Source organism: Triticum urartu, chromosome 7A (assembly GCF_056163025.1).
Source record: "Triticum urartu cultivar PI428250 chromosome 7A, HENAU_Tu73, whole genome shotgun sequence".
In the NCBI taxonomy this organism is placed as follows: domain Eukaryota; kingdom Viridiplantae; phylum Streptophyta; class Magnoliopsida; order Poales; family Poaceae; genus Triticum; species Triticum urartu.
Genome location: NC_141879.1, coordinates 733,574,479 through 733,599,988, shown reverse-complemented (window position 1 = coordinate 733,599,988; position 25,510 = coordinate 733,574,479). Strand labels below are relative to the sequence as shown.

Genomic DNA, 25,510 nt, shown 5'->3' with positions numbered 1-25,510 from the left:
TATCAAAAATATTCACAAAGAAACTCTAAATACAGCAAAAAACAACTAAAACTAAATAAAACTAAATAAATAAAGCAGAAAAGAAAAAACTAAATGAAAAAAAGCCCACCTACCGGGACACAGCGGCCTGCATAAGACTAGAAACCCAACCTGTTGTTGGGCCAGGATGTAGGCCCGCAAGCCCAATAGGCCCCACAAGGCAGAGTAGCAGAGGTAGGCCCAGAAGGCCTGCTTTAGAGAGGAGCTCGAGACGGCAGCGCCGGCGGGGCTTATAAGCAGGTGCGAGCGCCCTTCGGCTAGCGAGGTGGGACTGAACTTCTGTGCCCCTCGCCTGGCAGCGCACCCCCTTTAGTACTGGGTCGTGGCATCAACCGGTACTAAAGGGGGGGGGGGTCTTTAGTACCGGTTGGAGCCACCACCCGGTACTAAAGGCATGCCCTTCCCGCCGCTTGGCCTGGCCAAAACAGGCCTTTAGTACCGGTTGGTGGCTCCAACCGGTACTAAAGGTGCCTTCTATATATACATCACTTCGAAAAATTTCATTCTCACTCTGTTTCTTCCTCTGTTTCCCCACTGAAGGACAGCCCGCCCCGATCGATCGACGCCGTTGCCGCCCCCGTCCCCGTCGCCGCCCCCGTCCCGCGCTGTTGCCGTCGCCGCCCCCATCCCCGTCGCCGCCCTCGTCTCCGTCGCCGCCCCGGGCCCGTCCCCATCGCGCCGTCCCCGCGTCGCCGCCCCGTCACGCCCCGGCCCGTCGCCGTCCCCGGCCGTCGCCTCACCGTCGCCGTCGCCCCGCTGTGAGCTCTCCCCCTCTAACCCCTCTCCCTCGCCCCCGGCGGCCACCATGGGCACCGCCCCTCCCCGAGCCCATACACACACACAAGCATGATGAACACACACACACACACACATTTCCTTAAGTTAATTAGTATATACGTATTTTGTATGTTTAATTAGTTTAGATTTTTTAGATTATTATTTTTTCACTAGTATATATGTATGAATGCATGTTAGATGGATATAATTAGTGTTTAATTAGTATGGAATTTTTTTATATAATGTTGTTTTTCTGTTTTTTAATGGATGTATAGAAGTTGTTTTTTCTGTTTTTAGTATTAGATGCTTAATTAGTATGAAATAGCATATAGACTTTTGACATATGCAATTATAACATAATTAGTGTTACATTTGCATATAGTATTTGTTGTCGACGATGCCCGGCCCGCATCCTCGCCGTCGACCCGTTCGCGACGACGTCCTGCTTCAGAGGACCCATGTCCGGGACTGGGCTCCGCCGGGCTGGCACTGGGAGGTGCTACCTTCAGGGGCGCGACGCTTGGTGAGGAACCCGGCCCCGGGTCCCGTCGTCGACTCTCATCTCCTTTGGTGGCGTTTGCGTGGGCCACTTTCGGTGCGGAGGGAGCCGGCCCCGCCGGAGGTGGTACGTCGCCGTGTCAGGGAGGAGGACGAGCACGTCCATCGCTACATGGCTGCTATGGACGTCAGGTTCTCCAATACCTGGCAGGTTCTTTGGGGAGATCACCCGAGCTATGATCCAGTGATGGTTCCTTCACTTTGGTTGTCCACCGCCCGCGCCTCAGGAACCGTGAGTGGCCTAGATTACTCTTTAGTATTCGATCTTTATTAGCTGCTAGATAGCTAGCTAGCTAGTGATGTATTCGATATATAATATTTGAGATGATTTATTCGAGATTATATATATTATTCGAGACGATGTATTTGAGATTATATCTACTAGTCGTCAACCCGTGCACTTGCACGGTCTAGCAATTTCAATATTTAAAATAACAAAGCTGTGAAAATTCAAAAATGTCAAACAATAATAATATGAATATGTTGATGTAGATTATTATTATAACACAGGCATGTAAGTTCAGTCGTCGCTTGGGGTCGCTTGTCATCCCGTGCGACACCTGACTTTGGGATGTTTGTGGTTTGCCGATGGCAATGCTGGTGGGAGAGGGCACTTGACGGTGAAGGGGATATCCTTCACTGAGAAAAACTGTCGGGGGCCATCGATAGGAGAGGAGAATCGAAGGAAAGGAGGCAGCAGTCATGTATAGGAGTTGAGGGAGATGTTTTCCCTTTTACTTTGAGGAAGAGATGTGTTTCCTTTTTGCTTTTTACATGAACAGTTTTCCTCGTTTTAGTGCGAAGAAGATTTTATGGTCATCACATAGATCTTTTTTGACTTACATGGCAAACAAAGTGTCAAACTCATCCTAGATCCATGATAAGAGCAAGCGTGTGTCCTGAGTATAGAGAAGACTAACCAATCTAGTTGTTTCGAATCTTGTATTTTACCTGGGCCAAGAGAAATGTAGTCTTTTTTAGAAGTATGCAGACATCTATGCTGGTGTTTCTTATAGGACCATAATGAGGATGAAGACGGACCTCACGCCCGACAAACCAAATGTTGGGCGTGACTCTGGCGATGCATGGATGTGGAGGAAACGTCTACCCTTTGGAAAAGCACCCGCCATCGTTGCACCTTGAGACTACGGCCACTGGATCGATAAACAAATTGGATGGAAGCCGACAGAGTTTGAGATGGTCTGCTTCGACGAACCATCGGCGCACCCCCTTCAGAGCATCATCCATCGTGATTGGCATGGAAACTGAGAAGATTGAATGAATCTCCCGTCGAATATGAATTTAAAAATTAATTTCCTTATTTTTATTGTAGTGCCCTCTTATCCCACCAAATCTCTACAACTTTATATGTGTCCATTCTTTGTCTCCACATGCATATAAAAGTTCCACGGATGCAATATCTGGTTGATGAATAAATACTATTTTCCATTACTTTTTTTTGAAAATACTATTTTCCATTACTGAAGGACGCCCTTATATATTTTTTGTTTGCAACTACGTTTCAATGGGCGTACATTTTTTTGCAGGGATTCAATGGCCGTACATGCAGCCCTTATTTGTTTTCATGGGCCCTCATATTGTTTTTGTACACATGTATTTATACAGGGACACAACTATCTCTAAACGTACGTGCAGAGGTAGTACTGTTTGTTCTATCACGTCGGACTTTTTCCCCGCAATATTTTTTTTCGTCGGCCTTTCTTTTTCTTGAAAGAAACATATCACGCCAGAATCAAATCATGCATGTCGTATGACTTGTATCATAGATGGACTCTCCAACATGCGTACTTTATCCTGTTGGACTAAAATCACGCACGACTTGTAGCATTTATTTTTTTGCGGAATGACAAATCGTACTATATATGGACTCCCTTATTCTAGCGTGCAGACATGCTAAAGCACTTATTATGGACTTGCTCTTTTTTTAGTTTATCGCGCCAGACTTAAATCACATCTTACGTTTAGCATATCTGCTAATGAAAAAAAATCAGCTTTCTTTGTTTTACTTCACGGGAGAAGACTGGAGTTTGAAGGGTAATCAAACAGATCTGCTCTCCTATTTTTTTTTCCTTTTCATTGCTAGATTTTTTTTATGAAAGAATGCTATCATTTTTTTAGGCAACGTTGGATGCAGTCTTTGTTTTGCTTCACCAAAACGTGGCAGCATTCCTTTTTTGGACCATGTGTTACGTAAGTTATATTTTTTTTTTGCGGAATGACAAATCGTACTATATATGGACTCCCTTATTCTAGCGTGCAGACATGCTAAAGCACTCATTATGGACTTGCTCTTTTTCTAGTTTATCACGCCAGACTTAAATCACATCTTACGTTTAGCATATCTGCTAATGGAAAAAAAATCAGCTTTCTTTGTTTTACTTCACGGGAGAAGATTGGAGTTTGAAGGGTAATCAAACAGATCTGCTCTCCTATTTTTTTTCCTTTTCATTGCTAGATTTTTTTTATGAAAGAATGCTATCATTTTTTTAGGCAACGTTGGATGCAGTCTTTGTTTTGCTTCACCGAAACGTGGCAGGAGTCCTTTTTTGGACCATGTGTTACGTAAGTTTCTTTTTCATCTCTGGTGTTAATTATTTAATCCAATGGTGCAATTAATTTCAATGATGTGGATTAAGGAGAAGGCTTTAATGGTGCCTGAATGCTATCATTTTTTTAGGCAACGTTGGATGCAGTCTTTGTTTTGCTTCACCAAAACGTGGCACGAGTCCTTTTTTGGACCATGTGTTACATAAGTTTCTTTTTCATCTCTGGCGTTAATTATTTAATCCAACGGTACAATTAATTTCAATGATGTGGATTAAGGAGAAGGCTTTAATGGTGCCTCCAATTAGTAAATATAAGATTATTTGAGACGATGTATTCGAGATTATATTCAATTATGCTTATTATGTACTATGATTGATTCAATTTTTCCTTATTAATTGATTGCATCCATGCATTGTAATTTGAATACTAAATTGTTTTATATTTCTTTTGGATTAGTTAAATAAAAGCTATGGCGGACAATACCGGCAGAGAGGGGGAGGAGACCCTGTTCGATATCATACGCCATCCTCGCGGGCCAGATGATGATCAGAATGAAGAAGATTATGACGGCTCCGAATTTCTAAACAACACCGGGGAGGGTGATATGATATTCGATCGCGACGACCGAATTGATGAAGTCATGAACTATGATTATGAAGTTGACGAAGAAAATGTTGATCTTGAAACAACAAAGACCGGTGAGGTATATATATTTATATAAGCAGGCATCTGGTGATCATCATATGTTTTAAATGACTTGAAGATATATTAACGAATCGATCTTTCTTCTTTCAGCCATCCGGATCGAGAAAATCTTCAGGCAACAGGAAACGAGGCCCGAACAAAAAGTTGAAGGAGGGCGTAAAGTACAATATTGAGGCCATCAAACCTAATGGCGAACCATTAGTGCCTAAGAAGATTGCAGACAAGTTCATTCGTCAGTGCGGAGTTCTTGTGAAGGGCCAACTCCCGATCTCCCTTCAAGCATGGAGAGAGCCAGCAAAGCCACGTCCAGATGTTACTTTTGTCGACGACAGACAAAAAGGTCTGCTTTGGGAAACTCTCATGGAACATTTCACCCTACTAGATCATTTCACAGATGCAGATGTGGAGAAAGTCAAGGACGCTGCTCTTAGGAAGATGGCGGTTGCATTCAACAACCACAAGAATCGTGTATGGGACAAGTATGTCAAGGGAGGAAGGAAGACTCCAGTATTCGAGGGAACACTAGAGAAGCAAAGTGCTCATTGGGACGATTTCCTAAAATTCAAGGATTCGGAATTAGCTAAGGAACGGTCGAGAATAAACAAGAAAAATGCCAAAAAAGGATAAGTTCCATAAGCTGGGGCCAGGTGGCTACGCGGTGGCAATGCCTAAGTGGGATAAGTCTGAGAAAGAGATGGAGGATGCAGGTGTCACTCCGGTTACTAGGAGCTGGCCCCCCAGGTGCAGGACTTGGTTCTATGCACATGGGGGGGAGTTGGACCCGAAGACAGGCAAAGTTTCGAAGAAGGCATGTCTGAACGGAGCCGAAGATAAGCTACTTGTTGCAATAGAAGAGGCTCGATTGGGGGTGTTCCAGCCCAACAGAGAGAACGATGAGCTTACGCGTGCCCTGGGAAATCCTGAACACCCGGGAAGAACATGAGGCAAGGGCGCTATTCCGTGGTATGAGAGGTTTTCGGACTGGAACGCCGACTACAGAACCCGTGTGAGGGAGTCCTGGATTAGGGGGTCTCCAGAAAGCCGGACTATATCCTTCGGCCGGACTGTTAGACTATGAAGATACAAGATTGAAGACTTCGTCTCGTGTCCGGATAGGACTCTACTTGGCGTGGAAGACAAGCTAGGCAATACGGATATGGATATCTCCTCCTTTGTAACCGACCTTGTGTAACCCTAACCCTCTCCGGTGTCTATATAAACCGGAGGGTTTTAGTCCGTAGGACAACAGACAATCATACCATAGGCTAGCTTCTAGGGTTTAGCCTCTCTGATCTCGTGGTAGATCTACTCTTGTACTACCCATATAATCAATATTAATCAAGCAAGACGTAGGGTTTTACCTCCATCGAGAGGGCCCGAACCTGGGTAAAACATTGTGTCCCCTGCCTCCTGTTACCATCCAGCCTAGACGCACAGTTCGGGACCCCCTACCCGAGATCCGCCGGTTTTGACACCGACATTGGTGCTTTCATTGAGAGTTCCGCTGTGCCGTCGCCATCAGGAAGGATGCCTCATCCCGTCTTTAAAGACGGCACTGTTGCCAAGGGAGCTTTGGCTGTCGGCCAAACTCTCCGGCTAGGTAGTTTTCTTATGACCACCTATTCGGCCGTTGCCGACGATGACTTCTCGGGTCATCGAAAGCAATCTTCACGTCAACTCGGAACTCGCCGAGCAGTTAGATCCAATGGATTTCTCTTCCCTAAACGAGCTCTTGGATCGCATCACCGCCCTGGGAGTCGCTACATACTACGATCAGATTGGGCCTAAACCCGATCTGAGAGAGATCAACTCTCCCCAGGTCACCCATCACGTTGTAGTGGTGGAGGAACAATGCGGCAACCATTCATCTATCTTAAGGACTAGCTATGTCCGGATTCCCGATCCCTCCAAGTCGGATACCCGTGGAGGGGAGGTCGTCACTCAAGACCTAAACCTAGAATTAGGCAGCGGGCTAGATTCATTGGAAAACATCCAAGAATCCAAACTTCCGAGTTCGGAAACTCCTTGGCCCCTGAGTCTCAGATTGGGTGAGGATTCAGATTCAATTCCACTCACCCACCCAAACATAAGCGATCTATCCCAAATTAGGCAAGAGCCCGAAGAAACAGTACACCATTACTGGGCCAGATTCCTCCTGGTCATGAACAGGATAAAGGACTGCCGCGAGGAAGACGCAATTTCACTCTTCTACAATAATTGCACGGACAAGGGAATCCTCAACGACATAAGTCGCCGCGATATTACACGCTTTGCCGACTTGGTGTCCATAGTACGAAAGTACTGTGCGATGAAAAACGCCTGGAAAACCAAAATAAAATTTTGGGATAATCCGGCCCTGAATACAAACCCAGTCCGAAATAAAAGGGTGCATTATCGCCAGACACCCGGGTTAAACACCAAAAAGCAAAAACCCTCTACAAGGCATGGAACTGTACTGAAGGGATGGCTCAATGGACCCTGTAAAATTCACAGTGCAGAGGGCGCCACACCAACTCATAGCCTTAGAGCATGTTGGATACTCCGGCAGGTGGCCAAAAGTGGCGAAGATCTTCTAACCCCATAAGCCACAGAGCACCGGCCTAGGGATACCAGTACGGTATTAACAGTCTTCGAGACTTTTACATCAAATAATATGCGAAAACGAACACTCCGCAGCCTTGCCGAGGTCTACCACGCGGCAACAATAAACCCATGGAGTGACACGGCTATCTTATCTTATATTTACTAATTGGAGGCACCTTTCAAGTCTTCTCATTAATCCACATCATCAACATTAATTACACTATTGGATTACATAATTTACGTCTAAGATAAAAGGAGAATTTATGTAACACAAATGGTCCATAAAAGAACACCTGGCACGTTCAACATTTTTTAGACAGAGATGTTCGACGTTGGTGAAACAAAACAAGGAAAGAGTCCTTGGTTCCTTAAAAAAGGTTAGCCTCTTTCCAGAAAAACTTCACGGATGAAAAGAAAAAAAATAGATTGGATCTGACATATTTATCTTTAGGGCGTGTCTAGTGGGCGGCCGGCTGCCCACTAGTGCAACCGAGCGGCCGGCTGAAAAAGGAAACCCCCTGTCCCCACGAAACAGAAAAGGAAGGCAACAGACCGCTCGACCGGCCACCAAACAAACCGATCGAGCGCCCACGTAGCTAGCTGTCCCCAGCTCGCACCCACGCCCCCGCTCGCCCCCATGCCTCAGCCCCTCCCACGCTGCCTTTTTCTTCTTCTCCATGCCAAAAGCAGATCCAAACAAAAATCGCCCCCAACCCTTCTTCCTCCTCCTACACAGCCGCCATGGGAGCCCCAAACTAGAAGGAGCTGCTTCAAGATCTAAAGGGCAGGGTGGTCAGAGCCATACCAGGCAGTAAGATCAAGCAGGTAAGCCCCCTCTGCACCTCTTCACTTCCCCCTTTCTTGTACTGCATAGGCATATGTAAACCCCCTTCTCCATGGATCCATGGAGAATCTGCTTCAAAAAAGAGGTGAATCTGGCACATCACACCAGCCTACTTGATGTTACTGCTGGATGTGTTAAAAATGCCAAAAACTACTTGATGCATGCCAGACAAGTTTCTACCACCTGGATGTGTTAAACAAGCCAATTAAAAACAAGTTCTCTGGCCAATTAAAACATGATTAAAGCCAACTCAACAAAGCATTGTAGCCAAAAACTAAACATGCATTCTACCAACTTGTAGTTATTGTTTGCAAAATGAACAAAAAATTAACTGCCCAATAGATATGTGCAACGAAAAATTCATAAATGTGCAACTGAACATGCATCCCATCCAACTGAACCTATATTCTGGCAACTCGGCATGCATGCTAGCCAAAACTAAAACATGCATTGTACCCCACGTGTTATCTGGTCAACTAAAAAACATGTATCCTGGCCAACTAAACATGTATCCTGGCCAAGTAAACATGTATATTTCGCAAATACATGTTTGTGAGTGAACACTTTGGGAAAACTGTAGTATATGTGCAAATAAAAAACATGTTTTCTGGCCAACTAAACATGCATGTTGGCAAAAAACTGAGAAAATGTATCCTGGCCAACTGAGACATCTATTCTAGCCAACTGAATGTATTAACTGTCCAACTAAACATGCATGTTGGCCAAAAACTGAAATAAATGCAACATGGCCAGCTGAGACATCTATTCTAGCCAACTAAAAACATTGAATGTCCAACTGGATATGTATGCTGGCCAAGTGCAAAGATACATCCTGGCAATTGAGACGCCTATTCTAGCGAAAACCAGAAATCTGTAGTGCAACAGGAAAAGCACAACAACTTTTGTCCATGGCTAATGAAGCCACAAACCATATTAACATATTCACACATATAATCTTGTCCCACGCATATATTCTGGTCCCACACCTATTGCAAACCATATTAATATGTTCAAATATACCAGAACTAGAAACATAAATGACGATGAAAAACATATAACTATAATCTGTCCTCGAATTCTTCTTTCTTCTTTCACCTGGATTTTCCTTCTCAAATGTAGCATCCAATTATGTGCAGAAAAATCTGAAAAGAGCTCCTTGCGAAACGGAAACCTACAGATCATTACAACAAAACAAAAAGGGGGAAGTTAGAAAAACTCTGTAGCAAAAAGGAGTCATGCTTTTGCCAGTTATTTACTGCAAACTGTGCAACTAACATAACAAATCTGTGCAAACAAAAAATTTCATAACCGTTATAATAAAATATTATTCTACGGTCATGTTGTTTTTGGAACTAAGATTATCACAAAATGGTGTGCAACTGTCTATTTACTAAGTTTTTAGGTTGTTTGAAACACTCTTTTTCTGTGGTTACCAACTGATGACATCAATTTCTTCTTTTTATATATGTGCAGGGAGTGTGTGGCAGCATCCAAGAACAAGGAAAAAAATGCTTGATCTCAATGAGTTGCCTCCAGATCTCAATGAGCTTCCTCGTGATATGGATCAGCAGCAACCCAGCATACAATAAGGAAATTGGACAGAAAATGGTCGATCTGTTTACTACACGCAGGCAAGTCGTGATGGTAACCCTACGGGCCATGACAATGTGGCAGGCCAATCATCAGTCCGTGGTGCCCCTGTAGTGGTGTCTTTGCAGTCAGAGAGCCATACTCTTGATGACACAGGAACCGAGGCAAATGTTCCTGGTCCAACCAGGACTGAGCTAGAAGCTGGGGTTGTTGACAGAGCTGTGCAAGTAGAAGAAGGAGAGGACGAGGTTGGTTCTCAACCTATGGAACCCTATGTTGGCATGAGGTTTGACAGCCTTCAAATTGCTAAGGATCACTACAACAGCTATGCACTACGGATGGGTTTCTCTATCAAGATGAACACCTCTAGACGGACAGCCCGCACCAATGAATTGATAAAACAACAGTTTTGCTACAACAAGTTCAAGAAGCCCAAAGCTGATGATGGAGGAGCTAAGGCTCCTCCTGTCCTGGACCCTATTCCAGATCCAAAATCTGTTAACAGTGATGAGGAGATGGAAGAAGAACCTCCAATATTTGCTGAAGAGGAGGCTGGTACTAGTAAGAAGAAGAAGAAGCACAAACACGAGACAATAAAGCAGACTGAATGCAAGGCGAAAATGTTGGTGAAGCTGATAGATGGGCGATGGGAGGTGATGCACTTTGTTCGTGACCACAATCATCCGCTTGTGAACAAACCGTCATTATCCAAATAATTGAGATCCCACCAAGGCATCTCACCTGATGAAAAGGAGTTTCTGCGCATCTTGTATAACTGCAACTTGACTACAGGTGTGGTGTTTTTCTATATCCCTTGAAGAATTAAGTTTCCTTCTAGGCAGTCCAGTGTGCAACTGTTATGGTACTACTGTGCAACTGAAATGGCTCAACTGTGCAACTGGTGTCCAACTTCCCATGCTTTTTGTATATCACTTTTGGTGCTTCTTGTGCACCTAGATTGTCTTTACTGTGCAACTACACAATGTCCTGTATGCAAAAACTGCAAAGTGTTTTTAAAAAGGTGCAGCTAGGTGTCCATTTCCTGCGATTATGTTCTATGCCAACACGTGTCCTATTACTGTGCAGCTGGATGTGCCATTTGTGCAACTAAAAAAGGATATACTGTTTGGTTTTGTATTATGCAGGACGAATGATGCATGTAATGGCAGAGTTCTATGGATCTGAGATGATGGTGCCATTCAGACCAAAGGCAATAACAAATCTTTGTACAAGTTTCCGTAGAGATGACACAAAGGAGGGTGATCTGATTGAGACAATTACGCACTTCAAGGATATACAAAAAACCGATCCAGACTTCTTCTATAAGGTGAAATATGATGAAGAGGACAGAGTTGTCAACATATTTTGGGTGGACGGCTTAGCTCGAAAAGCTTATGCGGAGGCGTACCACGATTGCATATCGTTTGACACCACCTATGACCAACTTGTACAATATGCCGTTCGCGCCCTTCATAGGAATAAACCGACATGGCCAATCTTTCATGATGGGTTGCGCGTTTGTGAGGCAGGAGTTGGCATTGAGCTTTGATTGGGTCTTTGGAGCATTCCTAGAGGCTATGGATGGCAAACCTCCTGACAACTTCATCACCGATCAGGATGGTGCGATGAGGCAGTCAATACAGAGCATCTTTCCAACCACCGTGCACCGCTGTTGTCGATGGCACATCATGAAAAAGGCTCAGGAAAAGGTTGGTTGGTTTCTGTGCCGGAATCCAGGACTCTCTGATGATTTCAACAAGTGTGTTGACTTCAGCTTCACTATAGACGAGTTTGAGCAGAATTGGGCTGGGTTAATGATGAAGTATGAGGCTATGACACACACACACTTTGAGAAGTTGTACGAATACAGGTCAACTTGGGTGCCGTGCTACTTCAAACACAGGTTCTTTCCCTTCCTCCAGTCTACACAGCGTAGTGAGGGGTTCAACGCCGTCCTCAAAAGATATGTGAACCCACACAACTCAATGCTGAACTTCGTCAAGCAATATGAAAAAATACAGAACCACATCCTTGCCAAGGAAGGCTGCAATGATTACAGGACAGAACACCTTGAGATTGAGTTGTGGTCCAACTTCCCAATAGAGAAGCAAGCTTACAAAACCTATACTAGAGACCTTTACCGCAAGTTCAGAGAAGAGTTTGAGCTGATTGGACATTATAATGCATTCCAAGTTGGTGCTGATGCGTTTGAGCTTAGACCGAACCAGGAATTTGTTGCGAAATATGGTTCTCGAAACTACTTGGTGCAGGCAAGGGTGGAGGAGGGTTCCTATTTGTGTGAGTGTTGTAAAATGGACAAGGACGGCATCCTCTGTTGCCAAATCCTCAAGGTGTTCACCCATGTTGGCGTTGATGTCATACCGGAAAGGTACCTGCTAAGACGGTGGACACCTACTGCTGTACCTAGTGCGCCAGGGACTGGTTATGAGCAACCGGATGAAATGCCTCCTCAATCAAAGAAGCAGATAAGGGAGAGGAACATGATATACGATTTTCGGAAACTAGCAAAGTTTGCGAGTGGTTCTGATCCAGCACAAGCTATTGTATACAAGCATATGCGTGCAGCACGTACCGAGATCGGCCACCTGAACAAGTCCAAGAAAGAAAAAACCGACTGCTGCAACGGGGCCATCAGATGATGGCAACCCTCGAGGACCTCCTCCACCTCCAGGTAGCAATCAGGGGGCTCATCATCCAGGTAATTACTTGCCCCAACTCCTGATCTAACTAGGTGTGTAACTTCAGTTGCACACATCATTGTGCCCAGTTGCACACACCATGGTAGCCACTTGGACAGAACATACTGCCTAGTTGCGCACGCTGTGTTAGTTTAAGCATCAAGATAACACAGCTAACTTATTTTTCCAGTTCTGGATATATGTGATGTCAACCCTCAAGGACCTCCTCCCCCTCCTGGCTGTACACGGCATCCTCCGCCACCTCCTCCCCCGCGTGCTCCTCCCAATGGCCCTACAGGCAGCACTCAGGGGGCTCGTCGTCCAGGTAATTACCTGCCCCCAACTCCCCATCAAGCTAGGTCTGTAACTCCAATTGCACACATCATGGTGCTCAGTTGCACCGAACAGGCTACCTAGTTGCGCATGCTATGTTAGTTCGAGCATCAAAAAGATAAACACAACTGACTTGTTTGTCCTGTTCTGCCTATAGGTGATGCCAACCCTCAAAGACCTCCTCCCCCGCCAGGCCCAACTAGCAGTGCCCTTTGTGCTACTCCCAATGGACCTACAGGCAGGACTCAGGGGGCTCATAACCTAGGTTAGTACCTTCACCGACTCCAAAACAAAAACTAGGGTGAGTGACTTTAGTTGCACATATCATAGTGCCCAGTTGAACAGAAACATGCTGCCTAGTTGCGTGCGCTGTGTTAGTTTGAGGATCAAGCTAAAAATCTAACTTGTTTTTCATGTTCTGCCCATAGGCGGCTACAATCCAAGTACCATGACAGGCCGTACTACTGCAGGTGTTTTTTTCAACTTAACTTGCACACAGCAACCAGTTAGTTGCACAAAATGTACTGTGTGGTTGCACAGAACATCAGTGTTGGTTGCACAATAACAAAAATACTAAACTTTTTATATGATTATTACACAGGTGATCGTGACGGTCCTACTGCCCCGTTGGAGGCTGCATCCCTTGCACAAGCTTCTGATGATTTTGTGCCCAGGGATCCTCCAAGGTCTACTACAAAGGGTAGGGCAAAGAGTCGACGGTACAAATCGGCGCTGGAGCTACACCCAAAGAAGAAAAACAAATGCAGCCAGTGCCAATCTACAGAGCACACTGCTGGTGTGTGTCCACAGTGGCTCCTGTGATTCTGTTTCCTCATTTGTAACTTTGGAACAAAAAAGGGAAATAATGATGTCTTTTTTAGCAATGTTGGGACCAAGTGGACACATTCAGCATCTATGATTCCTCTTTATCTAATTTATGCTGCTTGAATTAGTTCATGCACTGTGTAAAAAAAAGTTGCTATTTGTGCCTTTGTTGGCAACTGGTTAAATATTTAGTTGTTGAACAATTGTATATCCAGTGCTCCTAATGTATCAACAAAAGTGATGATATTGAGTTGCAAACGCAATTACTAGTAGTGTGCAACTACAAAATCTACTTAATAAAATTGTACAAACCAGCAACTTCCTCCATGGAGCAGAAAAAAAATAGTACTGACCTACTCCTTGTCGTATCTCAGCAACTTCCTCCATGGGGCGGTGTTGTGCATGCTGGTGACCCAATCATATGTCAGCTTCTTCCTGATGTTGAGTACTTCCTTGGGGTCGTAGTTGGGCAGTTGGCTACCATTCCACTCGATGGCGTTAAGCAGTGCAAACAACCCACACTCATTACTGCAAAAATGGGCAAAAAAATTGTCACATAAAATTAAAACCAAATAAAGGTAATGCACTCTGTGCAACTACTTATGTCCTACTGTGCAACTGCTTGTGTTCTACTGCAACTCATTATGTGCCACTGTGCAACTGCTTACGTGCCAGTGTGCAACTACTTACGCGCCACTCTGCAACTAGCATAATCCATTAGAAACTCATAAAAATGATAAAACAGATTGAAGACTAGTACTGTGTCTTAAAAATACTAAAGATTGCACATGTAGAAAAATTTAAAAACTACAAAATGATGGTATTTGATTGATAAGGAATGAAATGCTTATTGTCTTACTTGCCGAGCTGCTTCGGTACGTCAATGTCAATAATCTGGAAGTGCTCGATGCTAAACTTTGGGTAATGCTTCCTCCATAGCTGGCGTACTGCCCCCACAATGGTAGAGGCGGTGTTCATCAGCTCAATGTTGTCTAGCATCCTGCTTGAATCAAGAACTTCGAAGCGTCCGTCCCTCAAGTTGACACTGAAGACCCAATAATGCCTCCCTCCGTCCTTATCGGTTACATCTGCGCACTCGAGCACTGGCAGCATGACCTGCAAGCGTGAACGATTTCAGACACAAATACAAGATGTAGCTAAGAAAAACAGTAAAAGACTTGGTCAAGTTAAAAACGGGTTGCAACAAGTATCTGCCAACTAACAGATGTGTCATGTGCAACTGGACATGCTGTGGGTGCCAACTAAAAAAAGATTGATCATGTGGGCACAACACTCACCAAGTCTTTCTTGTCGAGACGATTCTTGTAATCAAACTTCTTGTTAATCTCATTCACATTGTGGATCCCTTGCTGTAATTTTATCTGCAGAGATTATAAAACATGGCTCAAAACTCCTTAGTAGGTGAAAGGCCTCCCTCAAATGGTCAACGAAAAAAGTGCTACAGAACAAAGATGAGGGTAAAAAGAAGGTTTTGGAAAAACTTACAGAAAACCTCAGTGGCATAACAACCTTCTTTGACCCTTCTGGTAAGTTATCCATGATGTGTAAGATTCCAGTCTCAATAACAATTTTTGACAATCATTGAACCGGCTTCATCGAATCAACTAACTCCTTTAAAGAAATGTAGAAAGCACCATACCTGATTATCTCAGGGCTGATTTTTTTTGAAAGCAATAAAAAGACAAGTTAGCTCGAAGGGTCACAGCAGCAAAAAAAATGTGCATGAAAATGAAAATAGAACAGTGTGCAACTAAAAGCCCTGTTCTGTGCAACATGCTATGCTTTCTGTGCAACTAAGTGGCTGGTCCTATGCAACTGAAAAAGATATGTATGTAGGCTGTGGGGAGTTAGTTTACCTGGTAGCTCCATCATCTGCTCCTTTGTGATGCCTGACCCAATACAAGAGGGCAGCGTAAAGCTTGTTCACTACCTCATTGGTGCTGAAAGTCTTCTTCTTGTTGTAGTCGATGAATGGAGACCTTTGAGATGCTGCGGGCCTTCTTACCCTCCTCTGTCTTCGTGCAAGAGGTGGCCCCGAAGAACTGCTCGTGCCAAGTTCTGGTTCTGCGCATATCGGGGTGTGGCAATTCTCTGGTGAACCAACATCTAGTTCTTGAGCTATTGCCTTGCCAGCATCAGCAGCATCACATCCTTCATTCACAGCTGCTGGGTCCAACTCACACTCATCGATGCTGATCACACCGGCTTCCGCTATTTCTGCTGCTGGAGCAGGTGCTGGAGCATCACCATCTATGCCGAGGTCAAAAGATGGTGCATCGCAGAACCCATCACCATGATAAGAGTTTGATCTTCGTAAGGGTTCAAGGACCAGGGCATCTCCTTGCGGCACAAACACGGGTGCATCATTCACTGACTTGGTTCGCAATAGTGTTGTAGTTGGCGGCCTTGGAGGCTTGCACCTACTTATAATGTCGAACACCTCCTCTTGTGTTAATGGTTGCTGAAAGTCAGCTCTTGGGGACGGCACTTTGATAGTTGGATCACCTCCTTTTGTGTTTGGCATTGAAGCATCTCTATCAGTAGGCACCTTGGGACTTGCAGTTGCAAGTGGTGCCTTCCTGACCAGCTGTGGTGGTTTTGACTGTGACCATGCTGCTAACTGACACATCAGTTGGCACACTGGTATCTGTAGTTGGCATCTTTCCAGTCTGAGTTGGCAGCAACCTAGCAGAACTTGGCACCCCTGCATCAATGGCTGCGGCTCGCAGCTCTCTCTCGTCTCTGAACCCCAAATCTTTTGTGGCCTGTTCCCCCTTTGCGCCCCTGGCAAACTTGACAATCTTCTGCTTAGGTGGTTTTGGTGGGACTGTTGAAAGGGGAGTCTTCCCCTTGATCTGTTGAACTTCTCTAACATTGGTTGGCTCTCTGCTCACTACTGTTGGCATATCAGTTTGAAGCACAGCTTCCTTGACCATATTTACTTCAGCATCTGCACTCACCATCTTCTCCTTGGTTTGAGGCAACTGCAGATTCTTCTTCATTGAAACTGCTTTACGCTTCTGGACCACGTGAGGGTTTGCCGTGGATGCTGCCTTGCTCTTGCTGGAGCTTAGGTCTGGGAGCTGCTTTAAATATTCCTTGTATTTTTCCTTTGAATGAACCCAGTCAAGACCCTTTCCTGCTTCCTCCATGTCAATTTGATTCTTTTTAGCATCACTTGATAAGAACAGGCTCTTGTCAATGGCAAAGTTGATCTTCTCACACATATCTTTGTCGCTGAAATCTGGCACGGGAAAGGTGGTTGGCAAAGCTGGCTTCAAGTTGCAGAGCTTGAACATATCAATGCTGCCCTGAGACTCTGCTTCGTCATTTTTCGTTGACTTTGGCAAATCCTTGTCTTTCCAGCAAGTTTTGTCAATCAACATCTGTAGTGTGCTCCTGCTACTCAATGAATTGCTGCTGCTCGCAGGGGTGGCATGAGTGCTAGTCCTCCTGGATGTGTTGCCACCTGTACCACCAGAACCAGGGGCGTTGTCATCATCATCGTCATCGCTGCTGTCGCTGCCTCCATTGGATCCCCCTTTATCATCACCATAATCATCCTCGTCTTCTTCATCATCGTCTTCTTCCCTCTCACTGCCATCAGCTGTTGCGCCTTTTTCTTCTCCCTCTCACTGCCATCAACTGCTGCCCCTTTGTCCCCGTCCCCCTCTTTGGCCTCACCTTCTTCTTCCTCCTCCTCTGCATCACTATCTTCTTCTTTGTCCTCCTCCTCTCCTTTGTCCTCTTCTTGTTTGTCCTCCTCCTCCTCCTCTTCCTCCTCTTCCTCCTCATCCTCCTCCTCCTCTGCATCTTCTTCATTGTCATCCTCATCCTTGTCCTCCTCCTCTGATTCATCCGCATCTGTCTCCTCATCGTCGTCAGCATCTATCGCTGCTTCCATTTCCTCATCTTCTTCTGACCCATCCTCAACAAATTCTTCTTCTTCTTGTATAGTTGACCGCCATCTCTTTCTTTTTGGAGCACGGCGTGACGCCCCAGTTTGCATTGATGGCTGCTGTACGTAAGGATCAATATCTGGTTCCTCGTCATCAATCTTGGCAGCTTCTTCAATGAAGGTGCCAACCTGTTCAGTTACAGCCTTGCACAGCTCATTGACCACTTTCGCAATCTTTGCCTTTTTCTGCATCAAAACAAAAAAGATTCAGTACTGATTCAGTTACAAAGAAAAAATAAAAAGTAAAAATGTCTATAACTGACCATGATGTGATAAGCAAAAATGACTAACACACACTTTCTGGCCAACTAAAAACATGATTCTAGCCAACTACACATGCACTGTGGCACAAACTAAAAAACATGCATTCTGCCAAAAGTTGATGACAATGGTTGTAAATGAACACTTTGACTGTCCAAAAGAACATGTGCAACTACAAAAGCTTATATGTGCAACTGAACATACATCACAGCCAACTAAATTCTGTATTCTCGCAACTACAAAAGTTATACATGTCCATCTGAACATACATCCCAGCCAATAGAAAAATATTGGTAAGTGATACAAGTTTCTGTATGCAAAACACTAACCTGCGGATTGTATGTTATTGGTAACTTGGATGCCATGAATGCTTCAGCTTGCAAAATTCCACCAAACTGTGGTGTCTGCTCCGTGCCTCTATACTCCTCTTTAAGCTGATGTGAAAAAAAAAGAGAAACAGAAAATAACAAGGTTATCAAAAATAGATTTGTGTGTTGAATGAAACCACAAATTACAACCTGTGCAACTACAACAAGATACTGGGGTAGACAAATTCAACTATACATATATGCAACTGAACAAAGACACAAAAACTGTGCAACACACATGGCACCTAAAAAAAGTTTCTACCAACTGATGCAACACATCTGTGCAACAAGATTAGTAAAACTGTGCAACTTAAAAAAGATGGTGTGCCAATTTAAAATGAACATGTGTGCAGATTGCCAAACTAAAAGCTACAATCTGTGCAACTACATGCATTGTTGTGCCAGCTGATGACAGTTTTCTATGCAATTTCCAAAAAGAGTGACCAGACATCAAAAGAACATAGAAGGAAGACACTGTTGGAAAAAAACAAAAAAGAACTTACTTGTAATTTGCCGAACACACCAGGAGAGATAGTATCCTTCTTGATCACCTTGGCAATTAGAGTACTATCCCATGCATTCGATCGTATCGTGCAGTTGCTTACTGGGATGTCATGTACGAGCGCATCAAGGTATAGTATCTGCACCAGACCCAAACAAAAGAAAAGGCCAAGTTCAGTTATTGTTATGAGAATTTCAGCAAACTATAACTGCACAGAAAGAACAGGAACAGATGGAAAAAAGTGGTCGTTTTCACTAACCATCAAGTGATACAAGCAGCAGCAGACAGTTTGCTTCTCCTGGTCCATGTTCCGGAAAGCTTCGTTAATGTGTTCTACTACAAAGAGGCAGATGTTTGTATTCTTTAGCATTTGATGATCTAGCACAAGTCCATAACACTTTGGGCTGAGCTTCAAGGCCGTGGTTGGTGCTAGAAAAGTGCTGAAGGCAACCACAAGCCAGGCCATAAAGAATGTGTCATCCGTTCTTCCAGCCATATGTTGAATCATCTTGAGCCATGTAGTGATCTGGGGATGAGAATTTCCAGTTATGTTGAAAGCCTGTCTGAATCTCCTAGTTGCATCCTTGTCAACTAAATATCTGACTTTTGGACCCTTGTTTGGGAGATCAAATACCCTCTGAACACTATCAGCATCGACACGGATCCTTCCCCTTCCTGGGAAAACCATTTCAGAGGTCTGTGGCTGGTAGGACTGCACCAGGAACTTAGTGAGGTCCGCTGGAAGTGTGTCTGATAAGTTCAATAGCCCCCCGACCGACCTCGAAACTAGCTCTGATTTCTGTAGTGGGGTTAGAGAGGCGTTGAAATTTGCAAAGCGCGCTGATGATGCCCTTATCCTGCCTGCTTGTGATGGTCGCTCCACATCTTCCCCTGGAGCTACCTCAACTCCTTCACCGCTGCCCTGTTGATTAGAAAATGATAGCATTACACAAACATTAAACACAAGAGAAAAAACAAGAATGAAAAAAAACGAGCAACCATCATTTGGATCAGTATTAGAATGAGCTATATATTCATAAAATGGATCATGCCAACTAATATGATGTATTTGTGCAACTAATAAAGCTCATGAGGACAACTGCAAAGACTGCCAGTGTGCAACTGAATGTGCAACAATAAAAAAGTAAATAAAAAAAGAACGAGACCTGGCAGCTACAAAAAGTTCTAGTGTATGTGCAACAATAAGAAATGATACTGCAACACAAGAAAAACAGTAACAAAAAAAAGGTTTACAAAGAACTATTCAAATAGCTCATAAACACACACAAAAAACCCACATACCTCAGCATCTGCTGCGGAAGATGCGACAGCTTCTCCAGCAACTGCTGCCTGCACAAAAAAATGACCACTGATGTCAACTATGAAAAGATGCCAACTAGTGAACTACAAGATGCCAACTAATGCCAACTAATGTCAACTGTATTTAAATCAATATGACTAGAGATGTCAACTACAAAAGGTTGTTATTGACAGACTAAAAACAAAAATAATGGTCCGAACTGCTGCATAATTTCATCACTATCTAAAAAAGGCGAGAAAAACACTTATATTTGAGATTTTACTTACCCTAGAAGATGACTCAGCTCCCTTGCCAAGTGCTGCACGTCTAGTCCGCTTTACAACACGGAACTGATCAGCATCCTAAGAAAAAAAACATGAGCATGGGAAAAAACAAAAAAAAATGTTATATGACCCAAACAAAACCAAAAAAAATGGACTTGTGTCATCAGCATGCCACGTACCTCAACATCCTCTCCCTGCTCAACACTCTGCGCAGGTCGTGGCTGGCGATTAGCAGGACGCTTCGAGTTCCGGCGAAGCGGCTGACTTCCAGAACGCTGATTAAGCAACCAAAAGAAAACATGAAAAAAAAGACATTAGCATACATGCATAAGTTGAAAACAACTCAAAAACAAAAGAAAAAAAGTGAATAAAAATACATCTCCTTTATTGCCATCCGCATCTCCTCCTATTATAACCATTTTTGCCCTGCGGCAGGAAATACAACAAAAAAACATAGTTAGAAGATGTGGACAACCAACTACTACAATGATGCAGCCAACTGGGCAGTAAACCTTGTGCAAACTGGACATCAAATAAGCCAACTAACTTTTTTCTGCCTAATTATTACTTGCCAACTGTGACAAGTAATACCTAGACAGAAAAAAGTTAAGTAAAGGCAACAAGCTCAGTGAGATAACTTATTCTGAAAAAAAGGTCCCTAGTTGAACATGAGGGGAGACACATTAAAACAACCATATCCACAACAAAAAGACTTGCACATTGAGAAAAATTAAAAATGGAAAATTGGCAAGCATTGGTACTAATTTACACAAATCAAGGGGTCCTAGTTGCACAAAAGCACGAGAATAACACATAAACCACCACAGCCACCACAACGCTGGTGGATTGGGTAGATTATATTGGAAAACTGGCAAGCATTGGTGCTAAAATTGCACAAACAAGAGTCCCTAGTTGCACACAGCAGAGGGGAAAACAGCCAACTCATGCGCAAAATGAGTTAGAAGATGCGCAAAATGAAGTACAGAACCAACTAGTACATGGATGCAGCCAACTAATCAGGCAACTTGTGCAACTGAACAACGCGTAGACAGACAACCTAGCACAAAATAGCAAGCAAACTAAGCAGGGCAACTAGTGTCCATTGTAAAACACATGGACAACCAACTTGACCACGAAAGCAGAGCACTTCTGCAACACAAAAACAGTATATATATATACAGCCAATTAGTATATGGATGCATCCATCTAATTGTGCAAATGAACAACATATAGACGGTCGACCTAGTGCAAAACAGCAAACCAACTAAGCGGGACAAACTAGTGCAGGTGTAGAACATATGGACAGCCAACTAGTAAAAGTGATGTAGCCAACTGAGCAGGCAACTTGTGCAACTGAACAGTATGTAGACACCCAACTAGCAAAAAATTGGTGCAACTGCAGAACATAGGGACAGCCAACTACTATATGAATGAAGCCAACTGGATAGAATTTTGTGCAACTGGAACACAAGTGTCTACCAACTAAAAAGTGGCCGTGATACAAGTTTCACCCTCTTAGTTGGTTAGCACAGGTAATGGTCCCTAATTTGCACAGGTACTAATTTGCACATGTAATGGTCCCTAATTACAAACAAGAGGAGAAAAACACATGACCCACGAGAACCACCAGAAGGCTGGCAGATTGGCTATATTATCTCAAAAATTGTCTACTACTGCTCCTAATTTGCACGCAAGGGGCGACAGAGTTGCACACCGCGGGGGAAAAACACTCATCAAAAACACCAGATCCACCGCGAGGCTTCAATCCACAGAAGAGGCACTATCGCCGCGAACCACTCATCCTCCCTGAACCATATGCACGAGCTCACCCCCTACTGCAACTCAAAAACGACAAGATGAGCACAACCCTAACCCATCCCTGCCAATCCGGCGGTTTCCCAAACGAAGTAGTCCGCTGGGGTGACCTCAACCTCGCCGGAAAATGAGTTCGACCTCCCTAACCCCGACCGCGACCTCGACCTCTACCTCGACCTCCCTGACAACGACCGCGACCTCACCGGAAAACGAGCGACCTCATCAGAAAAAGGAGGACGGGCGAGTGGAGAAACAAGCAGGGACGAAGACGAGGAGCGCGCGTAGGAACAGTACCAGAGCCGCCGCGGACGACGACCCTCGCGGCGCGCCCCGCCGTCGACCACAACCCAGCGGATTTGGAACCGCCTCCGAGCACCAACCAACGGCGAAAGCAAAGGGGGAAAGTGGAGGAATGGGCGGCGAGAGGTGGGGGTGGACGGGGTAATGGCACAAAATTCGAAACCGCCGCCCACTACGCACGACGGCTAAAACGCTGGAGAACTGCCTAATCCTCGATGACATGTGGGTCCCATGGATGATTTATCTCGCGGGCGCGGCGCAAATCGGACCAGGCGACTGGTCCACACGTGGGTCTGAGCGGCGCGGCCCCACCTCCCGACCAGGGGACACCTGGACACCGCGCGGCGTCGATCGGGACGAGATCGAGCGGCTCTCGTTCGGCCGCTCGTTCTGTCTATTTAGTGGCCGGCCGCTTTTTAGATTTCAGGTTATCTTTAATGCCGGTGAAACAAAATATGGAAAGCTTCCACGGTTCCTTTTGTAAGGATTGCCTCCTTCCTTTTCAAAACAAAAAATGATAGTCTCCTTCCATATAAACTCATGGATGAAAAGGAAACCAATAACTTGAAGAAAAAATAGCAGATTGCATTTGACACGTTTAATGTTGGCGTGAAACAAAAGAAAACCATCGAAAGAAAGTAAAAAAAAAAAAAAACAGATCCGCTTGAGGACCCTATTCGGTCAATAAAATATTTTCCCGATTAAAAAAGGAAGTAAACATCAATGCAAAAAAGGAAAAACGTCTCACCGTCGACCCCTGACCGCTGAAACTTATACGTAACTTTACATCGTCCCGTCCAAAAAAAACGTCTAACACGTAATGTTCGTGAGACAAAAGAAGGAAAGCACATCGGTTCTTTTTAAGGATAGCAGCCTTCCATAAAAACTACGTCAATGAAAAGGAAAAAAAGCACATCCATGTGATGTCCATTCAATGTACGTAAAAAATTCTTCTGCTGACTGAAGAAAAGAAAATCACTCACAAAAGATTGAAAAACACCTCTCCCTCAAAAAATGGAAGGAAAACATCTCTCTTGAACTGTACATGGTTGCTGACTCCATCTCCTTCAATTCTTCTCTTCTATGGCTGTTGGCGACATTTTTTCTCACCAAAGGATATAACCATCACCATCAAGTGCACTCGCCCACCTGCATGACCAAGGGCGAGCCACAAAGCAGCCAAAGCTAGCTGTTACGAGGGATGACGAGCGACCTAAGCGGCAATTGGTCTTCATGTTTCTCAGGATCACCGCATCTCTCTCGATCCACCACAAGCTTCAAAGTACACTCACGTTTCTGATCTAACAAAGGACAACTATCAAATCCATCCTCAATCTATTCTTCTTGGCTTCAAGCTCCGAGCAGATTGCAATCTAACAATGATAATGGTTGATGTAGCGTATGATGAGTTCTACCTACAGTGGTCTAAAGTAGATCGTGTCGTTGTCCTAATTGGTACGCTGCCCATTGGAAAATCTCTAGCAGATGGAAAGCATAGCGATACGTATAATGGATAGAAAATTTAAAATTCCAAGGGTCATGCAAAATACATTTATTTGCAAGAATTTGTTGGTATAGACAAGAATTTATAATCTGAATATTCTATGGTGCTTATAGTATACAACTTCCACTTCTAAAAAACGTATATTATTTTCAACGATATCATATATGTCGATAGAAAGACGTGCATGCGTGTGTCCATTATTGTGTATAGAAACCATGTTTTTATAATTCTACCATACTTCTGTGGTAGAAAAAAATATGTACGTCTTTTTTCGTTGAGTAAGAAAGGAAGATATATGCTACAATAGGGCGCTTGATCTTTAATACCTTTTAGAAACTTATATGTCACGAGTCCATGCTACATGCAACACATTTTGTGTTTGTAACCGTGTTTTCTATTAACATAACATATATACCCTTATAAATCCATATTTTCCACATATCTTCTATATACCTGAGGTGGTTTCCATCACACAGCGATATAATTTATACCGTTGTGACAAAATTGGACATAAACAATATAATCACAATATAGTCAAAGCAATGTAAATTCATTAGGCCATATGTGTATGTGTAATAATAATAACCTATATAAACATTTTCAAATAATATTTGACATTTCTAATTTTTCAAACCTTTGTTATATATAATATTAATTTTCTAGCCCGTGCAAGTGCACGGGTTATCGACTAGTTACTTTTAATGCCAGTGACGAACCTAAATTCCGAACAGCCCAAGCACCAGCCGCATTGGTCCTCAGTCCAATAGTGGACGGCTTTCGACTCACCAAGGTACCCATGGACGGTGGCAGCGGATTGAACCTCATTTATGAGGAAACCTTCAAAAAATGGAAATAGGCTGGAACCGCATCGAGCGAAGCAGCACAGCCTTTAGAGGAATAATCCCTAGTCAGGAAGCGCGCTGTACAGGAAAAAACACACTAGATGTGGTGTTCGGCACGCCGGATAATTACAGGTCCGAAGAGGTCACGTTCCAAGTGGCCCCGTTCAGTAGCGGATACCACGCTCTATTAGGGTGGGAGGTGTTTACAATCTTCCGAGCCATACCCCATTACGGGTACATGAAGCTCAAAATGTCCGGGCCCAACGAAATCATCACTCTTGCTAGTGATCCGGACATAGCACTCCGCGCCGAAAATAAGACAGCCGCACTGGCCCTCGCGGCACTATCCAAAGCCCTAGCGGACGAGGAACTGACTGCGCTGCGCTCCACGGTGAACAGGGATGACGTGATACTCGATAAAAGATCCAAGTCCACCTCCTTTAAACCGGCGGACGAAATAGTCAAATTCCAAGTCCATCCAACGAACCCTACAAAAACAGCTTCCATCGGGGCACAATTAAACCCTAATGTCGACGCCGCACTACGAGAGTTCCTACGCGAGAACTGGGACATTTTTACCTGGCACCCTTCAGACATGCCAGGAATCCCACGTAGGCTGGCCGAGCACAACCTAAATATCCTAAAAGGATTCAAGCCAGTCAAGCAGGCTCTTCGGCGTTTCTCCGAACCTAAGAGACAAGCCATGAGAGAGGAACTAGCCAAGCTATTGGAGGCCGAATTCATCAGAGACATAAAACATCCGTACTGGCTAGCAAACCTGGTGATGGTACCACATAAGGACAAATCCTGGCGCTTGTGCGTCGATTTTAAGGA

At 44.2% G+C, this 25,510-nt stretch overlaps 1 pseudogene; it reads left to right on the top strand.

Annotated features, from left to right (window-relative positions):
* LOC147962433 (uncharacterized) overlaps positions 1–13,518 on the top strand; it is an 89,137-nt pseudogene extending 75,619 nt beyond the window's left edge.
* Positions 13,519–25,510: the final 11,992 nt, after the last annotated feature.